The sequence below is a fragment of the Ursus arctos genome, unplaced genomic scaffold, assembly GCF_023065955.2.
Source record: "Ursus arctos isolate Adak ecotype North America unplaced genomic scaffold, UrsArc2.0 scaffold_19, whole genome shotgun sequence".
Taxonomy (NCBI): Eukaryota; Metazoa; Chordata; class Mammalia; order Carnivora; family Ursidae; genus Ursus; species Ursus arctos.
Genome location: NW_026622863.1, coordinates 23,030,250 through 23,054,470, shown reverse-complemented (window position 1 = coordinate 23,054,470; position 24,221 = coordinate 23,030,250). Strand labels below are relative to the sequence as shown.

Here is a 24,221-nt window from a genome sequence, read left to right as displayed (position 1 = left end):
ACTGAAGAGTGGTGTGTGTGTTTTGTTTATATTCAAATCCCTTCTCTGCCAACACCGACAATGTGGGTTTTTAAAAAAAAATGTTTAAAGTAATCTCTACACCCAACATGGGACTTCAACTCACAGCCCTGAGATCAAGAGCTGCAGACTCTACTGAATGAGCCAGCCAGGCGCCCCAACGTGTGTTTTCTTAAAAAAATGTATCTGGTTATTTCTGCAGATACTATGTTATTGTTACGTATTTATATTTGTAATTATATGTGTAATTTCCCCCTTATTTCCACATTTTCTAAAATGAAAATTTTAAAAATCTGAAAATAAATGCTTCTATTAAAGAAATAATCATATCCATAGTTCTAAAAAAAATTCACAGAATTATAAAATGATAAAATCCTATAAATTCAGCCTCATCTGGGGTCTGCAAGTTAAAATGGAATAAACGATAGAACAGAGCCTTTGAAATGTTTTTAGTTAATAAGCACACACACTAAGTTTATTAATGAGAAGAATTACAGACTCAATTCAGGAGACCTAGATTCTAGTTTACCTTTGCCATTAAATGTGAGCTCTTAGGCATATGATTTAACCTCTCCAAGGCCTCAGTTTCTGTGTAGTAGTACCAGAACTTTCTGTTAAATAATTTTTTTTTTTAATTTTAGAGAGAGCGCGCATATCAGTGCATGAATAGGAAAAGGGGCAAAGGGAGAGGGAGACTCTTAAACAGATTCCCCACTGAGCACTGAACCTGCAGGGCTCAATCCCAGGATCCTAAGATCACAACCTAAACCGAAGTCAGATGCTAAGGCAACTGAGCCACCCAGGCGCCCCAAGAAATTTTTATGATTAAGAATAGCAGCTTTCTCCTGCAACATCATACCATCCAGAATTCAGATCTTTGCACCTAGTAGACCAGGTTAGAAGAGCCACATGACCCCACTCGATCCTTTACCTCAACTAGAAAATAACTCACTAGAGCTTATAACCTATTACTGCTTGTTAAAGTAAACTCCATAAGGGCAGAGCTTTTAAAATGCAACCTTTGCTGGCTGGAATATTTAACACTAAACAAGTCCTGCCAAATTACCTACTGAGAGTATATGCAGCAATAAGGGTATTTTGCAACTTTACTTTTAGAATGGAGTGATTATTATCCTTTTCACAGAGACAGAAGTCTGAAGCACTAGCACCAGATGCTGGTTAACACCTTCACTTTTTCCAACAAGATCACTGAGAAACCAAAGACAAAACTGTTCACAGGTAGAACAGAGAAGCACAAACCTTTAGCCTCTTCTCAAAAGTACTCAACAAGACCACATTATTTCATTACATTAGTACCCCTGGGAAATGACAGATCTTTAGACTCCTAAGGGGGCTGCCATTAACCAGCATCTCATAATTCAACTATCTCCATAAGTCCTAGATTTTGGAACTTTAAAGATGATCTATGGTTAGTGACCACATTCAGTAAAGAGTTTTTACATGTATTAAAACAAACAAAAAACCCTACGTTTAAACACTGGCTCTGGCATTCCATAGCTGTGCAAACTTGGACAAGTTATTTAACTGGCTTTAACCTCAGTTTTCTGAGGCAGTTTTTTCCATAAAACTGTCAGACGTAAGCAAGGTATCAACTGAAACACACACCATTTTAAAACAAGCAATCTAATATAATGATTAATATTTAGCAAGAACTCACTACATGTTAATTACCTTGTCTTTCCCTTTTTAAAATTTAAGATGGGTATGTTATATTATACTTTATTATTTTTTTAACTTTGAAGTATTTAATAAATTCTAACACCTTTTTAAGTACACCACTCACTCCACTCTCTCACTCCACTTACTGAATCAAGGTAAGTAGAGCTCCAAAGAAGAAAACCCATATTTGACAGTGACAAAAGCTAGAGGAAAAAGCTTTTAAAAATAAACTTGTGGTAAGCATAGCATAACAATTCCCATGTTCCCATGCAACATGGGAAGGACAACAGTATCAGTTTAGTTTCTCCAACCAGGATGTTATTTTTAATTTTAATGTAATTTAGGAGTAAAAATGGTTCTGTATGAAATACAATGTTTCCAGGCTGCAAAAAACAGAAAATCCAATTGAAAGTAGCTGAAGGGAGGGAGGGTATTTTCCAAAATAACAAGATTTCCAAAGGTAGGGCAGTTCCAGAACTGGTTATTTCATCAGTTCAACAAGGTCACTGATAAAACAATTTATTTCTATATTCCCATTTGCCACTTTTGGGGTGCTAACTTTGTGCTCTTCACTTTCAACCACGTATGTGTATTTTGTCCTAGACCAGAAGCAACGTAATCATTCGTTTAAAAATTTTTTTTAAAGATTTTATTTAATTTGTCAAAGAGAGAGAGAGAGAAAACACGAGCACAAGCAGGGGGAGCAGCAGGCAGAGGGAGAAGCAGGCTCCTTGATGCAGACTAGATCACTGGACCCTGGGCTCACCACCTGAGCCAAAGATAGACGCTTAACCGACTGAGCCACCCAGGCAACCCTAAAAAGTATTTTTTGAGTAGGTGCTATGTAACAGGCATGTCCTAGATACTGAAAACACAAGAGTAAACAAAACAAAGTCCTCATCCTCATAGAGCTTCCATTCTACCCTGAAAGGAAAGAAAATGTCATTTAAAGTGGAGTCTGGAGGCCAGCAGGGGGAGCTCTCACACCCTCCAAGTCTTCCTCAATTGCAGACTAAACAGAAGAGATGAACAACACTGCAAGTGAACACCAGTTTACCACCCCAAGAAAGAGTAGGAAAAGTTTTTCTCCTTGCCCTGGCAACAGCCCAGCCAATAAGAGACTGTCACAACTCAGCCAAAGAAAAGTCACTATACTTGGAGCTCCAATTAACGCCAATGGACTTTTTGATTAAAACGGCCCAACTCCCCCACTTTCCTCCATAAAAGAGCTTTCCATTCTTTTGTGCTCAGATTTGCCTATGGTTTGCCATAGCTTGCTTGCCTCAAATCACAATTTTCTGCTATTCCAAATAAACCCATTTTGCTGGTAAAATAACTGCCAGTTTTATTTTTAAGGTTAACACCAGTAATGTGTCAAATAGTAAAACCTGCTATAAGGAAAAATAAAATAGGGGAAGGAGAATAGAAGTGAGAGAAGGACCAAAGTTAATTTAGATAAGGCAATAAGGAAAGGATTTTCTCCAATACCTGAGGAGATACCAAAAGGATAAGAGGAACTGAGCTATACAGAAGTCTATTGGAAAAACACTGCAGGTCGAGGAAACAGTGAGTGCGAAGTCCTGAAGACACAGAACTTTTGGATTTTATGAGAAAAAGCAAGAAGGCCAATGGGAAAAGAACTGAGTGAGAGGGTAGAGTAAGGGCTGGGGGTGGAGGGACACTGGCTTTTAGTAAAGTAAAGCTTCACAGACCATTAGAACAACTGATTTTTATTATTAGATGAGAAACAACTAGAGGGTTGTAAGCAAAGAAGTGTCATAATCTGATATATAATAACCTAACATATATTTAAGAGACTATTGTAATAATCTAGGTACAAAATAATGAAGCATAGGACCTGGGTGGTGGTAAGCTGAAAAAGTAGAAAAAGCAGTAAGAAATGAGCTGGGTTTTTTTGTTTTGTTTTGTTTGTAAGGTAAAACTGACAGAACTTAGACTGGATGTGGGAAAGAGAGGAGAGTCAAGGATGACACCAAGGTTTGGGGCCTGGACTATTATAAGAACAGTATTTATAATTACTGAAATAAACAAGAAAGAGAAATTTGGGAGATAGGAAATCAAAAATTCTACTTTGGACATATAAAATGTGAGATGCCAATAAGCTTTTCAAGTGGAGATACTAAGTATCTCTAACTAAGTAGATAGTTCTGTATAAAGTCTCTATCTAACTAAGTAAATAGTTCTGTATAAAGTCTCAGGTTTACCACATAGATTTGGGAGTCATTAATGTACAGATAATATTTAAGGCTATTAAGACCAGAACAGAGAAGGGCGCCTGGGTGGCTCAGTCAATTAAGCATCTGCCTTTGGCTCAGGTCATGATCCCAGAGTCCTGGGATCAAGCCCCACATCAGGCTCCCTGCTCAACGGGGAGTCTGTTTCTCCCTCTGACCCTCCCTCGTCTCACGCTCTCTCTCTCTCTCTCACTCTCTTGCTCAAATAAAAAAATCTTAAAAAAAAAAAGAGAGAGGACCAGAACAGAGGACTAGGGAGTAAGTGCAGATGGAGAAGAAAGAAGGCAACCGAGGCATCGGAGATTCCAAAGTTTAGGGACCAGGGAGACAAAGAAAAATGAGGAAGGAGAAGGGATAGTCACTGAAATGGAAGAAAACACAAAGAAGTGTGACATCCCAGAAACCAAGTGCTCATTCATTTAACAACTACTTATAATGTCATTACTATTTTCTAGGAACTGTTCCAGATGCTAGGTATATAAATAGTAAATAAGTAAATATATAAATAGTAAATAAGACATGCATGGTCCCTGCCCTCATGAAGTGGACAGTCTCAGGGGAGACTGACAAAAACACAAATTAAACATTGTAACTACTACGAAATGGCAGAAATTGCAGAGACTAAAGAAGGAACCTACTTAATACAGAGTACAGGGACAGGCTTTTTGAGAAGGTGGCATATAAGCTAAAACCTGAAAGAAAAACAGGAACCAGCAAACAATGAAAAGGTGAGTGTGGGTTTGAGTTAGGTAGAGAAGGCGATAGCTCCAACACAAGGGGATGGTATAAGCAGAGAGTCAAATAAGACCTTGGTTTCTTTGAGGAAGTGAAAGGCCCAATATGTTGCTAAAGACAACAACAGAAGGGGGAGAACTGAAAAAAAAGCAAAACCTAGAAGGATCATGGTAAAAAGTGTGAATTTTATTCTAAAGATAATGGAAACCATAATAGAGTTTTACAAGGAGAGTGACATGATCTCTGAGAACAATTCTGACTGCTACATATCTAGTCCCTAGTAAATCCCTGATGTTTATTAAGTCTATAGTAATGTATTTATTAAAGTTGTTGTCTTAAACGTCTTATAGCATGGTAGAGATCTGAATACAAAATTGGGGAGCGTGCTGCTTCATCTTCTTCCCAAATGCTGGAAATGATATGAGCAGCTACTACAATCTCTCTATAATAAATAGTTCTAGGTCCAGATTTCCAACTCTACAACTCTCAAATTCATGGTGCTTCTGAAACTTGACCATCTCAAGACTTACTTGCTCTGTGTTCCTTGAGCCACTAGGAGGTCACAAACAGGCATGCAGTAATCTGTAAATGTCTTAGACACCATAGAGCAAGGGTTGGCAAAATATAGCCCGTGGGCCAAACCTGGCCTCCACCTGTTTCTGTATAGCCTACAAGCTAAGAAGAGTTTCAAATGATTGCGGGGAAAAAAAAATCAAGTAATACTGTTACATGGCACAAAATGGTGTGAAATTCAAATTCTGGTCTCCACAAATGAAGTTTTATTGGAACACACCCATGCTCATGTGTTTATGTAAGGTCTATGGTTACTCTCACACAACAAGGGTAGAGCTGAGCAGCTGTGAGAGATAACTGCCTCCCACTGATACATGGTCCACTAACAAATTGCAATGACACAGTTCTAACTGGACAGCATTCTGACAAACTGCATACTGACATATTGCATACTGACATACTGCAACACTGTTTTAAACTTACCAGTACATACCTATCAAATCAAAACAGGACAGAGAAAAGTGGATTTCAAATCTAAGTCACACTTCCAGAGCACACTGGAGTGTGGGTCAGTTTGTTATCAAATTAAATGGCAAAGTATTATGTTTACCATCCAATGACATTATGGCTACACTATCAGAATACCCTATACATCAGCAATACCACCGTAAATCCATCACAACAGCCCCACTCACAGGAAAATAAAATAAAATTTAGAAAAAAACAGAATACCTTATCAGAGCAGGATTTCTTTACAAAAAAGAAATAATAAAAATGAGGCTGCTGGGGCGCCTGGGTAGCGCAGTCGTTAGGCGGCTGCCTTTGGCTCAGGGCGTGATCCCGGCGTTTCGGGATCGAGTCCCACATCAGGCTCCTCTGCTGGGAGCCTGCTTCTTCCTCTCCCACTCCGCTGCTGTGTTCCCTCTCTCACTGGCTGTCTCTCTGTCACATAAATAAATAAAATCTTAAAAAAAAAAAAAAATGAGGCTGCAACCAAAGAAAGTTTCTGAATGGCTTGTTAGCCAAGCACAGAAAACCATCTTCTAATGGTGATTTATTTAAATTGCTTGACTGCAGCAAGTGAAGAAACTTACTCAGAGAAAATAAACTTGTATTAACCTTTCAGCAAACATGGTGGATTGAAAAATTGAGGACACTGGTAACAACATCAATAGGCAATTACAAAACAAGGCAAACGGTTTCAAGTAGTTTTCCTCGGCTCCTGATGTTTAACAAGATGTTAGAGATTACGTTCAATTACTATTTAAGAGTCAATGTGAAATTTAAAGTGACTAAAGAATTAGCCTCTATGCATAGTCTGCATGGAACAACTGCAGGCAAGAATATTTTTTAAAAAGTTGAGAAAACAATAGTTTAGTACAATCTAAATGGATGCTGTTAGGATGTATTATAACTGGTGTTGGTAAAAATATAAGAATGCTATGATAATATGATGAAGACTTGTACACCACCAAATTAGACAATCTGCAAGAAACGAGCAAATTCTTACAAACATATAAATTACCAAAACTGACTCAGAAGAAACAGGAAAATCTCAACAGACATATATCAAGTAAAGAGATTCAATCAGTAGCCAAAAAATCTCCCAACAAAAAAAGTCCAGAACAAAATGGCTTCACCGGTGAATTATACCAAACGTTTAGAGAACAGACTAAGAGGCCTGTATTACCCTGATACCAAAGCAAGACAAAGATACAAGAATACTAGAGACCAATATCCCTTATGAATACAGACACAAAAATCCTCAACAAAATACTAGCAAACTAAATTTTTTTTAAAGATTTTATTTATTTGAGAGAGACAGAGATAGCGACAGAGAGCACGGAGCAGGGAGGAAAGGGAGACACAGGCTCCCCACTGAGCAGAGAGCCTGACACGGACGGGACTCGATCCCAGGACCCCAGGATCACGACCTGAGCCAAAGGCAGACACTTAACCGACTGAGCCACCCAGGCACCCTAGCAAACCAAATTTAACAGCATATTTAAAAAACCAAATGGAATTTAGGTCAGGAATGCAAGGGTGATTCAACATTTGAAAAATAATTACCATAGTACTAGAACGGAGGATCATCTGAACTGACACAGAAAAACACTTAACAGAATTCAATACTTTTTCACGATGAAAGAAAAAAACTCCGGCAAACTAGGAATAGAAGGGAACTTCCTTAAAATGATCAAGGGATTTATGAAAACCCCATAACTAATATCATACTTAATGGTGAAAAACTGAAAGCTGGAGTTCTCCCTAAGACCAAGAACAAGACAAAGATGCCACTTTCACCACTGCTATTTAGCATTGTACTGGGAGTCCTAGCCAGAGCAATTAGGCAATAAAAAGAAATAAAAGGTATCCAAATTGGAAAGGAAGAAGTAAAACAATCTCTTTGCAGAAGGCATGATTCTATATATAGATGATCCCATAGAATCCACAAAACACAATTAGAACTAATAAATTAAGGAAAGTTGGAAGGTAGAATATCAACACATAAAATTCAGTTGTGCTTCCTTACACCAAGGAACAACACAAAAAGTAAATTAAGAAACTAATTCTATTTATATCAGCCTCCAAAAGAATATAATCCTTAAGAATAAATGTAACCAAAGAGGTAGAAGACCTGCACACTAATTACTGCAAAATATTGCTGAAAAAAATTAAAAAACTAAATAAGTGGTAAGAATTCCCTTGTTCATGGGTTGGAAGATTTAATCCTGTTAACACTGAAATATCCCACAAAGCAATCTAGTCAATGCAATCTAGCCAAAATTTCAATGGCTTTTTCTGCAGAAATGAGAAGACCAATCCTCAAATTTATATGGAACTGAAAAGGGCCCAGAACAGCCAAAACAATATTGAAAAGGAAAAAGCAAGAAGAGTCCCAATTCACAATTTGAAAACTTACTACAAAACAACAATAATCAAAACAGTACGGTATTGGTGTAAGGATAAACATACAGACTAATAGAACATAAGTGCGTCCAAAAATAAACCTAAAATATCTATGGCCAAATAATTTTTTTAAAAGATTTTACTTATTTGACAGAGACAGAGAGAGATGACGCACAAGCAGGAGGAGGGGCAGGCAGAGGGAGAGGGAGAAGCAGGGTCCCTGATGAGCAGGGAACCCAATGACGGGCTCGATCCCAGGACCCTGGGATCATGATCTGAGCTAAAGGCAGACCTTAACTGACTGAGCCACCCTGGCACCCCTATGGCCAATTAATTTTTGACAAGGATGCTAAAATGATTAAATGGAAAAAGAATAGTTCCTTCAACAAATGGTGCTGGGACAACTGGATAACCACACACAAAGAATGAAGTTGAACTCCACCTCACACCATATACATAAATTAACTCAAAACAGATCGATGACCTAAATTGAAGAGCTAAAACCATAAAACTCTTAGAAGACTACATAGGGTGTATACATACCATGACCCTGCATTTGGCAAAAGATTCTTTTTTTTTTAAATTTTTTTTGATGTAAAGTTCGATGATTCATTAGTTGCGTATAACACCCAGTGCACCATGCAATACGTGCCCTCCTTACTACCCATCACCAGCCTATCCCATTCCCTCATCCCCCTCCCCTCTGAAGCCCTCAGTTTGTTTCTCAGAGTCCATAGTCTCTCATGCTTCATTCCCCCTTCTGATTACCCCCCCTTTCTTTATCCCTTTCTTCTCCTACTGATCTTCCTAGTTCTTATGTTCCATAGATGAGAGAAACCACATGATAATTGTCTTTCTCTGCTTGGCAAAAGATTCTTGGATTTGATATTAAAAGCAGGAGCAACAAAAGAAAAACTGGATGAAATGGACTTCATAAAACTTAACTTTTGTGCATCAAAAGACACTATAAAGAAAATAAGGACAACTCTTACTCAGCCATAAAAAAGAATGAAATCTTGGGGGGCGCCTGGGTGGCACAGTGGTTAATTAAGCGTCTGCCTTCGGCTCAGGGCGTGATCCCGGCGTTATCGGATCGAGCCCCACATCAGGCTCCTCCGCTATGAGCCTGCTTCTTCCTCTCCCACTCCCCCTGTGTTCCCTCTCTCTCTCTGGCTGTCTCTATCTCTGTCGAATAAATAAATAAAATCTTTAAAAAAAAAAAAAGAATGAAATCTTGGGGCACCTGGGTGGCTCAGTTGGTTCAGCATCTGCCTTCGGCTTGTGTCATGATCTAGGAGTCCCAGAATCGAGTCCCAGGTCAGCTCCCCACTCAGAAGGGAGTTGGCTTCTCCCTCTGACCCTCCTCCCTCTCGTGCTTCCTCTCTCACTCACTCTCTCTCAAATAAATAAATAAAACCTTAAAAAAATAAAATACAATAAAAAGAATGAAATCTTGCCACCCGTAATAGTATGTATGGACTTAAGAGGGTACTATGCTCAGTGAAAAAAGACAGAGAAAGACAAATACCATATTATTTCACTCATATGTGAAGCCTAAAAAACAAAACAAACTAATAAACAAAAAAACCCAGAAACAGACTCATAGATACAGAGAACAAACTGGTGGTTTGCCAGAAGGGAGACAGTGGGAGGATGGGCAAAATAGATGCAGGAGTTTAAGAGGTACAACTTTCCAGTTATAAAATAAATAGGTCACAGGGATGAAAAGTACAACATAGGGAATGCAGTTAATAATACTGTAATAACATTGTTTAGGGACAGATGGTAACTACACTTATGTGGTTAACATTACATAATATAAAGAATTGCGGAATCACTATGTTATACACCTGAAATTAATATAACATTGTATCAACTATACTTCAATAATAAACATTTTAAAATAAATATTTAAAAAATAGTTCTTGAAAAATGCCATTCAACAAACCCCTCTGCAAATGATTCTCTGTAATGATGACATTTTCCCTTTGGAAAGTTGACTTCCTCTATTAAAAAGAAAAAAATCTGAAAATTAGAGAGAGGGAAAAAAAGACAATCCAGAAAACGGAAGAAAGTTTTTGCAAATAATATATTTGATAAGAGTTTGAGTATCTAGACTATAAAAAGAACTCTTACAGTTCAAAAATAAAAAGACAACCCAGGGTGTCTGGGTGGCTCAGTCGTTAAGCCTGCCTTCTGCTGAGGTCATGATCCCAGGGTCCTGGGATCGAGCCCCGCATGAGGATCCCTGCTCAGCAGGAAGCCTACTTTTCCCTCACCCGCTCCCCCTGCTTGTGTTCCCTCTCTGGCTGTCTCTCTCTCTCTGTCAAATAAATAAATAAAATTAAAAAAAAAAAAAGACAACCCAGTTTTTAAAATGGGCAAAGGAACTGAATAGACATTTCTCCAAAGAAGATATATAAATTGCCAAAAAGCACAAAAAAAGATGTTTAAGGGGCACCTCTGGGTAGCTCAGTCAGTTGAGCGACCAACTCTTGATCTTGGCTCAGGTCTTGATCTCAGGATTGTGGGTTCAGGCCCCATGTCAGGCTCCAAACTGGGCATGGAGCTTACTTTAAAAATAAATACACAAACAAACAAAAATTTTTAAATAAAAAATAAAGAAAAGAAAAAAAAAGAGAAAAAAAAGACATTCAACATTGGTCAGTTAAGAAATGTAAATCAGAACCACAGTGAGATACCACGTCATACCCACTTGGATGGTTTTAATTTTTTTCCCCAAGATTTTATTTATTTATGTGGGGGAGGGAGCAGAGGGAGAGGGAGAGAGAATCTCAAGCAGACTCCCCGCTAAGTGCAGAGCCCGACACGGCCCAGAGATCATGACCTGAGCTGAAATCAGGAGTCAAACACTTAACAAACTGAGCCACCCGGGCACCCCAGGGTGGCTTTAATTTAAAAATAAATAAATATATAATAATTAGTGTTGATGTGGATGTGGAGAAATGGGAACCCTCATATATTAGTGATGGCAATGTAAAACGGTGTAGATATTATGGAAAAAAAGTTTGACAGTGCCTCAGAAAAGTTAAACATAGAATTACCATAAGGCCCAGCAAATCCGCCTCTAGGTATATACCCAAGAGAATGAAAATACACTGTCTTCATAGAAGCTTGTACACCAATGTTACAACAACATTATTCATTAATAGCCAAAAGGTAGAAACAATCCAATTGTCCATCAATGGATGAATGGGGAAACAAATTATGGTGCAAACAATGGAAGCCATAAAAAGGAGCAAAGTATATTCAAAGATGCTGCAGCCTCGATTAACATGGAAAACATTACAGTAAGGGAAAGAAACCAGACAAAAAAAAAAAAGATCACGCATTGTGTGATGCCTTTGTAAGATGCTTACATTTCTAGATACATCTAGAATCGGCAAATCATAGAGACAGAAAGTAGATTAGAGGTGACCAGAGGATGCAGGGAGAAGGAAATGGGGAGTGATTTCTTAATGGGTATGGGGTGTTTTTAAGGGGTGATGAAAAAGTTTTGAAACTAAGGAGAGCTGGCGGTTGCACAACATTGTAAATACACTAAATACACTTAATTGTATACTTTAAAATGGTTAACTGCATGTTGTGTAAATTTTACCTCAATAAAAACAAAAACAAATTGAAAGAACTTCCAGAAAGAGGACTGAAGACATACATTTGCCCATTCCCTACTGAAACTCCAATAAATGATTGTAAAAGGATATTTTTTAAGGGTGTAAACTCACAAGAACAAAAAGCATGAAGATGAAGCCATGGCAACAACAACTTTTAGATAGTGCAATGCAGCACACATGGTAACTAATTTAACATCTGAAAACTGTGAAAACTGAATTCCAACAAAGAACTCCAAACACTCAGGAAATCAACCACCAGGTACTTTTGGTGAAGGCAAAAATGAAAACACGACTGGCACAATGTTTGTTTAATGAGTCACTAAACTTCCCAATTTCCCACACTGTCTCACTTCACACTACTGAATGACCATCTTTCTAGGCAGAATACTGGAGATTTTCTCAAGAGGTAAAACAGAACAACCAAGAACCAGGCTAACCATACTGGTTGAGTTGATGAAATTAAAGTCTCTCCAAACTTGCACATTAAAACACCCAATACTCTTCTCTCCCTTGGCTCGTAGTACAATGTGCTTATACTCCGCAGGCAATAGAAGAGATTCTTCTCTTGGGAATCTGATTAGCCTAAGAGAAAAGACCTACAGTTAATGACATCACAAGGTAACCTAGTAAAACTCCTATAATGAGCCCTACAAGTTAGCAAGTGCCACTTGTGATCACATAACTGCCATAAGGTTTTGGTGCCTCACTTTTTAAAATAAGCAGATAGCCACAGATCATCAAACATCTGACAAAAGCTTCAACCTTAAAGACAAAAAGAGAAGTGGAGGGAAAAGGCTACGCAGCAAGATGAAAACGTCAAAAACAAAAACAAAACCTACCCTCAATAACCTCAGAGAAAGAAACCAAGATATTGTAACCTTGAAATAAGAACATGTGCTTTTATAAAAAGATGAAGGGTGCCAGGGTAGCTCAGATGAGTGTCAGACTCTTGATTTCGGCCCAGGTCATGATGTCAGGGTTGTGAGATCAAGCCCCGCAGGGATTCTTTCTCTCTCTCTGTCCCCCACCCCCCGCCAAATGCATCCATGCTCTCTCTAAAAATAAATAAATAAATAAAAGTAAAAAAATAAGATGATGAAATAATAGCCCCCTAGAAATTAAAATAATGAATGGAAGGCTCAAAGATTAAGCTGAAGAAATTCTCCAAAGAGTTAAGCAAAGAGAAAAACAGGAAATGGGAAAGAATATTACAATCTATCTAGGAGTCTGAGCTGAAGCTTCAAGTTCCAGAAGAAGAAAATAGAAAATGAAGAGGAAGAAATAAAGGACCACTAACAGTGAATTTAGCACAAGGGATGAAAAGAGATCCAAACTAATCCACATCACCATGAAATTTCAGAACGCAAATGACAAAAAGAATCTAAAAGGTTGGGAGAACAGGTTACACATGAAGAACTGAAAACAAGAATGTCATCAGACTTCTTAAGATCAACACTGGATGCTAGAAGAAAATGGGGAGTAATACCTCAAAAATCTTAGAAAATATTGTATCTAATCTAGAATTCTACAGCCAGCAATAATTAAGCGTGAGAAAATAAAGACATTTTAAAACATGCCTCCATTACCTTCAGTAAGCTACTGGAGGAAGCATTCTACCAAAATGTGTGTAAAGTAACCAAGCAAAAGGACAACATATATATAAGAAACAGGCGATCCAACACAAACAGAAAGGCAAATGCACTACTCAAGATGATACGGAGATCTCAGAAAGCCCAGCCTGGGGCTGGACCCCAGGACCCTGGGATCATGACCTGAGCCAAAGGCAACTGCTTAACCAACTGAGCCACCCAGGTGCCCCAAGAAGAGTTTTAAAAAGCAAAGGATTCCTTTAGGTCCTATCAGTATTGAAAAATAGTAATAATGAACAATGTTCAAAGGAATTCTCACCCGAAAAGAAAAAAAAGGGGAGAATCATTTGGCAACCATCTACTTAGCACTATTACACTTGATTACAGGGACAAAGTCAATAGTGAAGAAAGGTGCTGCCACCACGGCTTAACATCCACATGTAGGAAAAAATAAGTAAGGTCAATTCAGTTTTGTTAAAAAAAAAAAAAATGCCAGGACAACTTAATTTTTTCCTACAATAGCCATTATAGTGACCTAACAAGGAAAAAACAATTAGAAAATCAAATCTACCTAGATTATAATAATAAGCCTTTGTTTGAATCCATCGCATGTGACATTCTCACCAAAGGGGCAAGAAATCATGGTAGCAATTAGGTATACAAATTGTTGTTTTAGAAACAGTGACCCATAGATATCAACATTTAGATAGCTTGTCCTTTAGTACAACATCAACATTAGTAGCTTGTCCTTTTCAAGTTACTTATGAATAACCAATATAACAATATATATATTCACGTTTCCAAATGTTATATTGGATTTGTATACTACTTGTATTAACTATAATGGCAATGGTAACTACTATGGAAGGTAAAATTCTAAATTACCATGAGAAGCTGGGGGAAAATCTCTTAAAAGTAGAGAAAAAACACAGGTGCCTGGGTGGCTCAGTCAGCTAAGCATCGACTCTTGGTTTTGGCTCAGGTCATGATTTCAGGATCATGAGATGGAGCCCCCGTGTTGGTCGCCAGGCCCTGAGCTCAGCATGGAGTCTGCCTGGGATTCTTTCTTTCTTTTTTTTAAGATTATATTTATTTATTTTTGTAACAGAGAGAGTGTGTGTGTGCTCGCACAAGAGGGGGGGAGGGCCAGAGGGAGAAGCAGCCTCCACTGGGCAGGGAGCCTGATGTGGGACTTGATCCCAGGACCCTGGGATCATGACCTGAGCAGAAGGCAGAAGCTTTTTTTTTTTTTTAAAGATTTTATTTATTTATTTGACAGAGAGAGAGAGAGAGAGACAGTAAGCGAGAGAGAGAACACAAGCAGGGGGAATGGGAGAGGAAGAAGCAGGCTCCCAGCAGAGGAGCCCGATGTGGGGCTCGATCCCAAGACTCTGGGATCACGCCCTTAGCCGAAGGCAGACTCAACGACTGAGCCACCCAGGCACCCCTAGAAGGCAGAAGCTTAACCAACTGAGCCACCCAGGCCCCCTGCCTATTATTCTCTCTCCCTCTCCCCCACCCCTCCTTCACTCTCTAAAATAAATAAATAAATATTTTTTAAAAAGGGGGGGGCGCCTGGGTGGCACAATGGTTGGGCATCCGCCTTCGGCTCAGGGTGTGATCCCGGTGTTATGGGATCGAGCCCCACATCAGGCTCCTCCGCTATGAGCCTGCTTCTTCCTCTCCCACTCGCCCTGCTTGTGTTCGCTCTCCCGCTGGCTGTCTCTATCTCTGTCGAATAAATAAATAAAATCTTTAAAAAATAAATAAATAAAAATTTTTAAAAAAAGGGGGGGGACGCCTGGGTAGCGCAGTCGTTAAGCGTCTGCCTTCGGCTCAGGGTGTGATCCCGGCATTCCGGGATCAAGTCCCACATCGGGCTCCTCCGCTGGGAGCCTACTTCTTCCTCTTCCACTCCCCCTGCTTGTGTTCCCTCTCTCACTGGCTGTCTATCTCTGTCAAATAAATAAATAAATAATCTTTAAAAAAATAAATAAAATAAACTAAAATCTTTAAAATAAAAAAAGAAATAATTTCTTTAAAAATAAAAAAGCAGAGAGAAAACAACAAAGTGGTCTAATTATGATTCCAACATTAATAGACTACAGTAAGACCACACTAGACAAATAACGGATTGTGTATTATATTTACAAAGTATTGTAGAATAACACAAGTCCAAGGTGGGGGGGGGGATCAAAAGAGAAAACAATAGAGAACCTGACTTTGGAGTCAAGTATATCACTTAATAGATGCCTCACCTTCATCAAGTTAATTATGTTTGTCTGAGTTTCAATTACCTTATCAGTAAACTGAGGATACTCTCTATACTGAAAGGTTGTTGTGAAGATTGTAGATAATCTGTATCAATATCTAGCATCATATCTGGAACATACACCAAATAAATGTTTATATACATACGTACATAACACTTAATAGAACAGAAGCAAATCTGATTCTCAATAATCTGTGTATTACTATGGACTATAATTTTTAAGTAAATAATAGAGTTCCATTACTTAACACAGCATATTATCAGAGGATAATAAAAACTAAATATAAAAACTTTAAAAGTCATCTAATAAACCATATCGGTAACTCCTTTACTACAGTGATACAAATGTTAACCCTTATGCTTCCAATGAGTGTACAAGATGCAAGATTTCAGAAAACAATATCATGTACTATAGTCCCTCCATTTCTCCCCAAACCAGCACTCTCTTTCAGATACCATTTCTTCTCTGAATCCCTTACTACTCTACACTTTACCCCTAGATATCAGGCTACAAACAAGGATGACACCTCCCACCAGACTCCGCTCTGTTCTCAATCTCTTAACAGAAGAGATCCTCCATCCTAATTTCTCAAACTGAAGTCTGTTCCCCTGAGGACACTGCTTCTCTGGAAGTCACTGTAGTATACAGCTGCTTATTCACCAATTCTCAAATGTGTACTCTGGGGCCAAAAGACAGAGCCAGCTCTCTCATCTACTCCCACACATCTCTCCCAGCTTTTGCAACATTTCTCACCAGTCTTTGAAAGGTCCACACCATCCAGCTAAATCACCCTCCATCTGTCATTACCTTATCTAATGTCCTCTAGGTCACTGGCATCTGTAACAGGTTTGCTCTACAATCCAGGTCTACTTGACCCTAGGCATCTTCAACATCCAAGTCCTTCATCATCACCTCACTTCAGCATCCAATTCCCAGGCACTTAACCTGGACTTTGACATTGCCTGGGCCGATTTGATTCCTGTATCTTAAAATCCTAAAATTCCTCTCTCTTAATACTACCCCTAACTATTCATCACTCATTCTTTTACTCCATTAAACCCACCATGTTATCTCATCTAGATGCACAGTCTCTTAACCCTTCCCCTTACACTCAATCTTTCACCTCCTGGCTTTACTTACTACCTTATCTAGACTATATCTCAAATTCCATCACCTCAACTGCCTTCTTCCAGGCAGCTCATTTCCATCCACTCTTTGACCTTCCACCCTGCAAATTTCAGCCCAGAGTCAATCAATCATTTGTTTTTCTGTTATTACACATAAGCAGTTAAATATTGCTGGGGAGAATAGACAGGGCAAGGGTAGGAGGCAGTTAGGAAAGGATAAGAACCATCCAGACTGGAAGAAACACAAATAAGAGAACCACTATCTCCTATACCACCCTCAAAAATATAGGATCTCTACAAATGCCTAATATTTATCCTTTTCATTACTTCCTTTCTCAAAAAAAAGTGACTCATCTCCCATATAAAGCCTTTCTTCTCCATGTATGCTCTAAATTTTACTCCCCAGTCCCATCAGTTACCTTCTCTTTCACAGCTTCAACCTTCCCCTTCTCACCACCCACTACTTCCTTCAATCTGTCACTTCCTTTAAAAAGCTTCCCTGAGATCTGAGTTCTCTAGGGTCTTCACTCTTCATCTAAAATACTGTTTTAAGATGGGGCAATTTTGATCCCCAGATTGCCAATGTCTGGAAGCATTTTTGGTTGTGATAGCTGAAGGGGTACTATTGGCACATAGCAAGCAGGGGACACAGATGATGCAATGCACAACTCAGTTCCCCAAAACAAAAAATTATCCAGTCTAAAATGTCAATAGTACCAAAGCTGAGAGACCTTGCTCTAAAACTAAATTTTAAGGAGAGCCTACTAGGTGGCTCAGTCCGTTAAGCGTCCGACTCTGGCTTAGGTCATGATCTCAGGGTCATGAGACTGAGCCCAGAGACAGGCTCCTCACTAGGGCATGGAGGCTGCTTAAGATTCTGTCTGTCCCTCTCCCTCTGCCCCCCCTAAAAAAATAGGGGTGCCTGAGTGGCTTAATCAGTTAAGCATCTGACTCATGATTTCTGCTCAGGTCACGATCTCAGCGTTGTGAGATTCAGCCTGGTGTCAAGCTCTGTGCTGGGCAAAGGAGTCGGCTTAAGATTCTCTCTCTCCTGGGGCACCTGGGTGGCGCAGTCCACTAAGCAGCGACTCTTGGTTTTGGCTCAGGCTGTGATCTCAGGGCTGTGGGATCAAGGCCCGCGTCAGGCTCCAAGCTCAGCACAGAGTCCGCTTGAGACACTCTTTCCCTCTCTGTGATCTCTCTGTGAGACAGAACACAGAGAGAGAGAAGGAGAAGCAGACTCCCTGCTAAGCGGGGAGCCTGAATGGACCTTGATCCCAGAACTGTGAGATCATGACCTGAGCCAAAGGCAGATCTTAACTGACTGAGCCACCCAGGTGCCCCAATAAATAAATCTTAAAAAAAAAAAAAAAAAAAAATCTCTCCCACTCCCTCTGCTCCTCCCTGCTCTAAAAAAATAAAAATAAATTTTTAGAAAAAGTCATGTATTGTTATTGTCTCTACTTCCTCATTTTTCAATGTTATCTGGCTTCAGGTCTCATCCATACACTGAAACAGCTCTTAATACAGTATGCACTTTTATCTATCTCCCTGAAGAAGCAGATATTAACCACTCCTCCTTCTTATAGTCCTCTACTTGAGAAGCAACAACGAAGACATGAAAGCAGAAAATAAATGAAACAGAAAAAAGAGAAAAATCAATGAAACCAAAATATGATGCTTTGAGAAGACCAAGTGAACTTAAAAACTTAGGTTCACACAAAAACCCGTGTGTAATTCTACAGAATTATTCATATTTGCCTAAATCAGGAAGAACCAAGATGTCTTTCAACAGATGAATGTATAAACTAACTCTGGTACATTCATAATGGAACACTTTATAGTGATTAAAAGGAACTAGCTATCAATTCATACAATGACAAGGATGAAACTTAAATACATTTTGCACAGTGAAAGAAACTAGACATAAAAGGAAGAGGGAGTGACTACAAAGGTGACTCATGGGAGGGTTTTTAAGATAAGGAACGTCTATATGGTAATGGGGTAAAGAACACATAACACTCTGCATTTGTCAAAACCCACAGAACTGTACATCACAAAGAATGAACTTTAATGTATGCAGATTAAAAAATATCAACCGGAAGTTTGGGGGGGGGTTCCAGGATGGAATGCACACAATGTAAAAAGAATGTACTTATATAGCATATGCTATAACCTAAAAAAAGTCTCTGGAATATATAAAAAAACTCTTCCAACTCAACAACAAAAAGACAACTCAATTTAAAAATAGTCCCGTTTCTCCAAAGAAGCTGTACAAACAGCTGGTGATTACATGAAGAGATGCTCGACATCACAAGTTATTAGGAAAATGGTAATTAAAACCACAGTGAGAGACCAAAAACAAAAAATAACAAGTATTAGTGAGAATGTGGAAAAACAGGAACTCTTGTGCATTACTAATGGGAATGTAAAATAGTGTAGCTAGTGTGGAAAACAGTTTGGGAGTTCCTCAAAAAGTTAAACATAGAATTATTATATGATCCAGCAATTCCACTCTTAGGTATATACCCAAGAGAAAGGAAAACATGTCCACACACAAACTTAGTATATGAATGTTTACAGAAGCACTTACAACAGAAAGACCTACACATTGAAAACCATAAAGTGTTGCTGAGAGAAATTATATGATAGCAATATATAATGAAATAATAATGATATATAACAAATTAATAAAATAAGTAGAGACGTTTTATCTGTGGGTTGGAAGACTCAATATTGACATCAGCTCTCCCGAAACTGGTGTATAGATTCAATGCAGTTTGGAGCACCTGGCTGGGTCAGCTGGTAGAGTATACAACTCTTTTTTTTTTTTTTTTTTGAAGATTTTATTTATTTATTTGACAGAGATAGAGACAGCCAGCGAGAGAGGGAACACAAGCAGGGGGAGTGGGAGAGGAAGAAGCAGGCTCATAGCGGAGGAGCCTGATGTGGGGCTCGATCCCAGAACGCCGGGATCATGCCCTGAGCCGAAGGCACACGCTTAACCGCTGTGCCACCCAGGCGCCCCGAGTATACAACTCTTGATCTTGGGGTCATGAGTTTGAGCCCCATGTTGGGCATAGAAGTAGAGATTACTTAAAAGAAAAATAGATTCAACATAATCCTAATCAAAACTCCAACAGATTTTGGGGCACCTGGGTGGCTTACTCAGAAGAGCATCCAACTCTTGATTGTCAGCTCAAGCTGTGATTTCAGGGTCATGGGATCTAGCTGCATCCAGCTCCATGCTCAGTGGGGAGTCTGCCTGAGAGTCTCTCCAGCCCTCTGCCCCTCCCCCTCTGCGCGCCTCTCTCAAATAAATAAATCTTAAAAAAAAAAAAAGATTCCAGTAGGTTTTTTTTTTTTAATAGAAATTGACAAGCTGATTCCAAAATTTATATGGGAAGGCAAAATGATTTAGAAGAGTCAAAACAGTTTGAAAAAGAACAAAGTTGTAAAAGCGATACGGATTTCAAGAGTTATTATAGAGTTAATCATGATACGGTAGTATCAATAAAGGACAGACACACAGTTCAACACAGAACAGAGTTCAAAACTAAACTCATATATATGGTGAACTTATTTTTGACAAAGGTGCAAAGGCAATGCTGGGAGAGAGAATAGCCTTTTCAACAAATGGGGCTGGAAAAATTTGATATCCATATGTAAAAATCAATGAACTTGGGTCCATACTTCACACTACACACACACACACACACACACACACAAACTAACTCAAAAGGAGATCGTAGACCTATATGTAAAACCCAAAACTATAAAACCCCCAAAAGAAAACCTAGGAGAAAATCTTTGCGAACTTAGGTTAGGCAAAGATTTCTTAGATGTAACATCAAAAGCATAATCCATAAAAGAACAAATTGATAAATGAAACCTTATCAAAACTAAAAACTTCTAAAAAACACAGTTAGTGAAAAGAAAAGACATTAGGAGGAACTCTGCAAAGCATATATGTGATAAAGGACTTGTGTCTAAAAAAAGTAAAGAACTCTCAAAACTGAACAATAAGAAAACAATCCTATTTTAAAAGAGGCAAAGACTTGGACACTTGACCAAAGATGATATAGAGGATTAAAAAAAAATGCTTAACAGTATTAGCCATTAGGGAAATATAAATTAAAACCATAATGAAATATCACCCTATATCCATCAGAATGGCTAAAATAAGAAATAGTGATGATACCAAATGCTGTCTAAGATGCTGAGAAACTGGGTAATCTATGCACTGCTGGTGCGAATGTATAAATTTGGCAGTTTTTTATAAAACTAAATTCACATGTTGGAGGCTGGGAGACAACTGCACTTTTGGGCATTTAAACTAGAGAAATGAAAACTTACATTCAAACAAAAACCTATATATAAATGTTCATAGCAACTTTATTCATAATAGCCTAAAAATGGAAATAACCAAGTGTTCTTCAATAGATAAAAGGTTAAATAAATTGTAATACATCCCTATCATGGAATACTTCTCAGTAATTAAAAGAAACAAACTTAATACAGGCAGCAACTTGGAAGGATCACCTGAGAATTATACTAAGTGATAAAAACCAAACTCAAAAGGTTAAATACCATAAGACTCAATTTATATAACATTTTCTTGAAATAAAATTATGGAGATGGAGAATAGATTAGTGGTTGCCAGGAATTAGATAATGGGGTGGGGAGGAAGGAGGGAAGTGGGTGTGGTTATAAAGGGGTTAGTGAGATGGAACTTTGTGGTAATGGAACAGTTCTGTATCTTGATTATGGTGGTGGTTACACGAATCTACACATGATAAAACTGCACAGAACCACACACACATACACAAATGAGTATACGTAAAATTGGTGACATCTGAGTAAGTTTGGTAGATTGTACCAGTCATTTTCCTGGTCTTGATATTATACTATAGTTATGCAAGATGTTATCATTGGTGGAAACTTGAGTGAAGGACTCTCAGAACCTCCCTCTCCCTTCTCTCTCTCTCTCTATATATTTGCAACTCTCTGTGAACCTATAATTATTTCAAAATCTGAGGGTTTTTTTAAAACAAAAAACCCAGACACTTCACAAAAAGATATACAGATAGTAAAAAAGCACACAGAAAGATCCTCAATAGCAACAGTCAGTAAGGAAATACAAAATAAAACCATAAGGAGATACTACTACACACCTATTAGAATGCCTGAAATAGAAAAAAAACTGACCATACCAGATGCTGGTGACAATGTGCAAATGTACACTTCCAGTAAGCGCAAAGTAAAAGGATACATCCACTTTGGAAAACAGTTTGGCAGTTTCTCATCAAGTTAAATTTATACCTATCATATAATCCAACCATTCTGTTCCTAGGTATTTATCCAAGTATTTATCTCTCTCAAACAAATAAATAAAATCTAAAAAAAAAAAAAAAAGAAAAGCACATACTACATGATTTCATTTACATGATTTCTATAGTGACTTCAGTGGTTGCCTGGGAAAGGGGAAAGAAAGGTGAGTGGAAGGGAATGACATTAAAGGGGCATAAGGAAACTTTTGGGGGTGATGGACATGTTCACTATCTTGAATACAGTAAAAGTTTCACAGATAAACATGTGTCAAAACTTATGAGACCAGGGGCACCTTGGTGGCTCAGTCAGTTGAGCATCTGACTCTTGGTTTCAGTTTGGGTCAAGATCTCAGGGTCATGGGATCAAGCCTGACATCGTGGCATCAGGCTCCATGCTCAGTGCGAAGTCTGCACATCCGTCTCCCTCTGCTCCTCCCCTCCCCCACAGCTCGTACTCTCTCTTAAAAAAATAAATAAATAATAAATACATAAAATCTTTAAAAAAAACTTATCAGACTATACACTTTATTTATATTTAGATTTTATTTATTTATTTGAAAGAGAGAGTGCACAAGCAGGGGGAGCAGCAGAAAGAGAGAGAGAGACAGAGAGAGAAGCAGGCTCCCTGCTGAGCAAGGAGCTCTATGCGGGACTCATCCCAGGGCAGTGGGATCATGACCCGAGCAGAAGGCAGATGCTTAACCGACTGAGCCACCCAGGCATCCCAGACTATACACTTTAAATAATATGCCACTTTGGCATAAGGATTATTTTTTTTTTAAAGATTTTATTTATTTATTTGACAGAGATAGAGACAGCCAGCGAGAGAGGGAACACAAGCAGGGAGAGTGGGAGAGGAAGAAGCAGGCTCATAGTGGAAGAGCCTGATGTGGGGCTCGATCCCAGATCGCCGGGATCACGCCCTGAGCCGAAAGCAGACGCTTAACCGCTGTGCCACCCAGGCGCCCCTGGCATAAGGATTATTTGAGCTGAAGGCAATTAAAAAACAGCAAACACATGAAGAACCCTGCCCTTGTCCTTTCAGCCTAAAAGCAGGGCATAAATTTTTCCTTCCTAAAGGTGACAAATTTCCTTTTGTAAAGTGTTTCCCCTCTTCCGGAGGAGAACTAATCTTATCTGCATAACAAATCTTACTGAACAACCCTTATTTATCATGCATTTCCTAGTCACCTTCCCACAACTAACACCCTCCTCCCCAGAGGCCCAAACTTCCCTTTTACTTTTAGTCTCGTCTCTACACTTTATCACTTTGGTAAAATGGTATATAAGCCTCCCAGGTTTTTCATAATGCCTGAATCACCTTTACTTCTCTCCACCTCCAAATCGGCTGCTTCTCCTATCACAACTAACCTGAACTAGAAAAGCAGAAATAATTCTAACCTCCTTCCTCTCTTCACTCAACCAGTAACAGGTGCTATTGATTTCTTTCCCCCTAAATCTATCTCAGCTTTATTTCCACTTTGCCATCTCTATTCCTCTGCCCTTATCATTTCTCAGATACATTTGCTGCCCCTACCCACCCAGACCCACTCGCCCAATTCCTGCCTTAATCCATGATCCGACGTCAACATAGCCTAGTAATGTAAGCCACAGATTTGGCATTCCTCCTCAGCTTCAAATCCTTCAATGGCTCCCTACAATCTTCGTTCTAAACTCCAAAGTCCTCATTATGACATAAAAGACTCTCCTTCTCTGGCCAAATCTGGATACTATAGTCTGATCTTCAACCTTTCCAAATTAAAGGACTTTCTAACTTGGATCTTTGGATGTGGTCATCAATGAATCTGAACTATACTTCCTCCTTTATCTATCCAGGAAACTCATGCTACTGGATTCAGCTTAATGTAACCTCTTCTCTGACCTCTCAAAGTTGTCATGTATGCGTTCAGAGGGCCTTCTCTGTACCTGTATTACATAATTCTTGCTGCATTTATTTACATGTCCACTCTAATAAACTGAACCGTATTCACACATCTTGATATAATAAATTTTATTAAAAGACTGAATGATTTTGTACATTTACTCAGCTAATGGTCTTGAGTTCCCCTCCCTCTCAGTTACTCTTAAGATCTTATACAATGTTGATACCTAGTTTTTACTTTCTCTTCCCAGTGCATATCCTTTTATTTTACCAT

At 38.8% G+C, this 24,221-nt stretch overlaps 1 protein-coding gene across 6 annotated transcripts in view; it reads right to left on the bottom strand.

The window, feature by feature from the left end:
- Positions 1–24,221, bottom strand: part of NFATC3 (nuclear factor of activated T cells 3) — a 121,854-nt gene that overhangs the window by 83,135 nt on the left and 14,498 nt on the right. The window contains exon 1 of one of the 6 annotated variants that reach the window (XM_057314193.1): positions 5,934–6,130. The exons of the other annotated variants lie outside the window; for them this stretch is intronic. The gene's annotated coding sequence lies outside the window, so the exon portion shown is untranslated. Of the gene's footprint in view, positions 1–5,933; positions 6,131–24,221 lie in introns of those variants that run through there. 6 annotated transcript variants of the gene reach the window in all.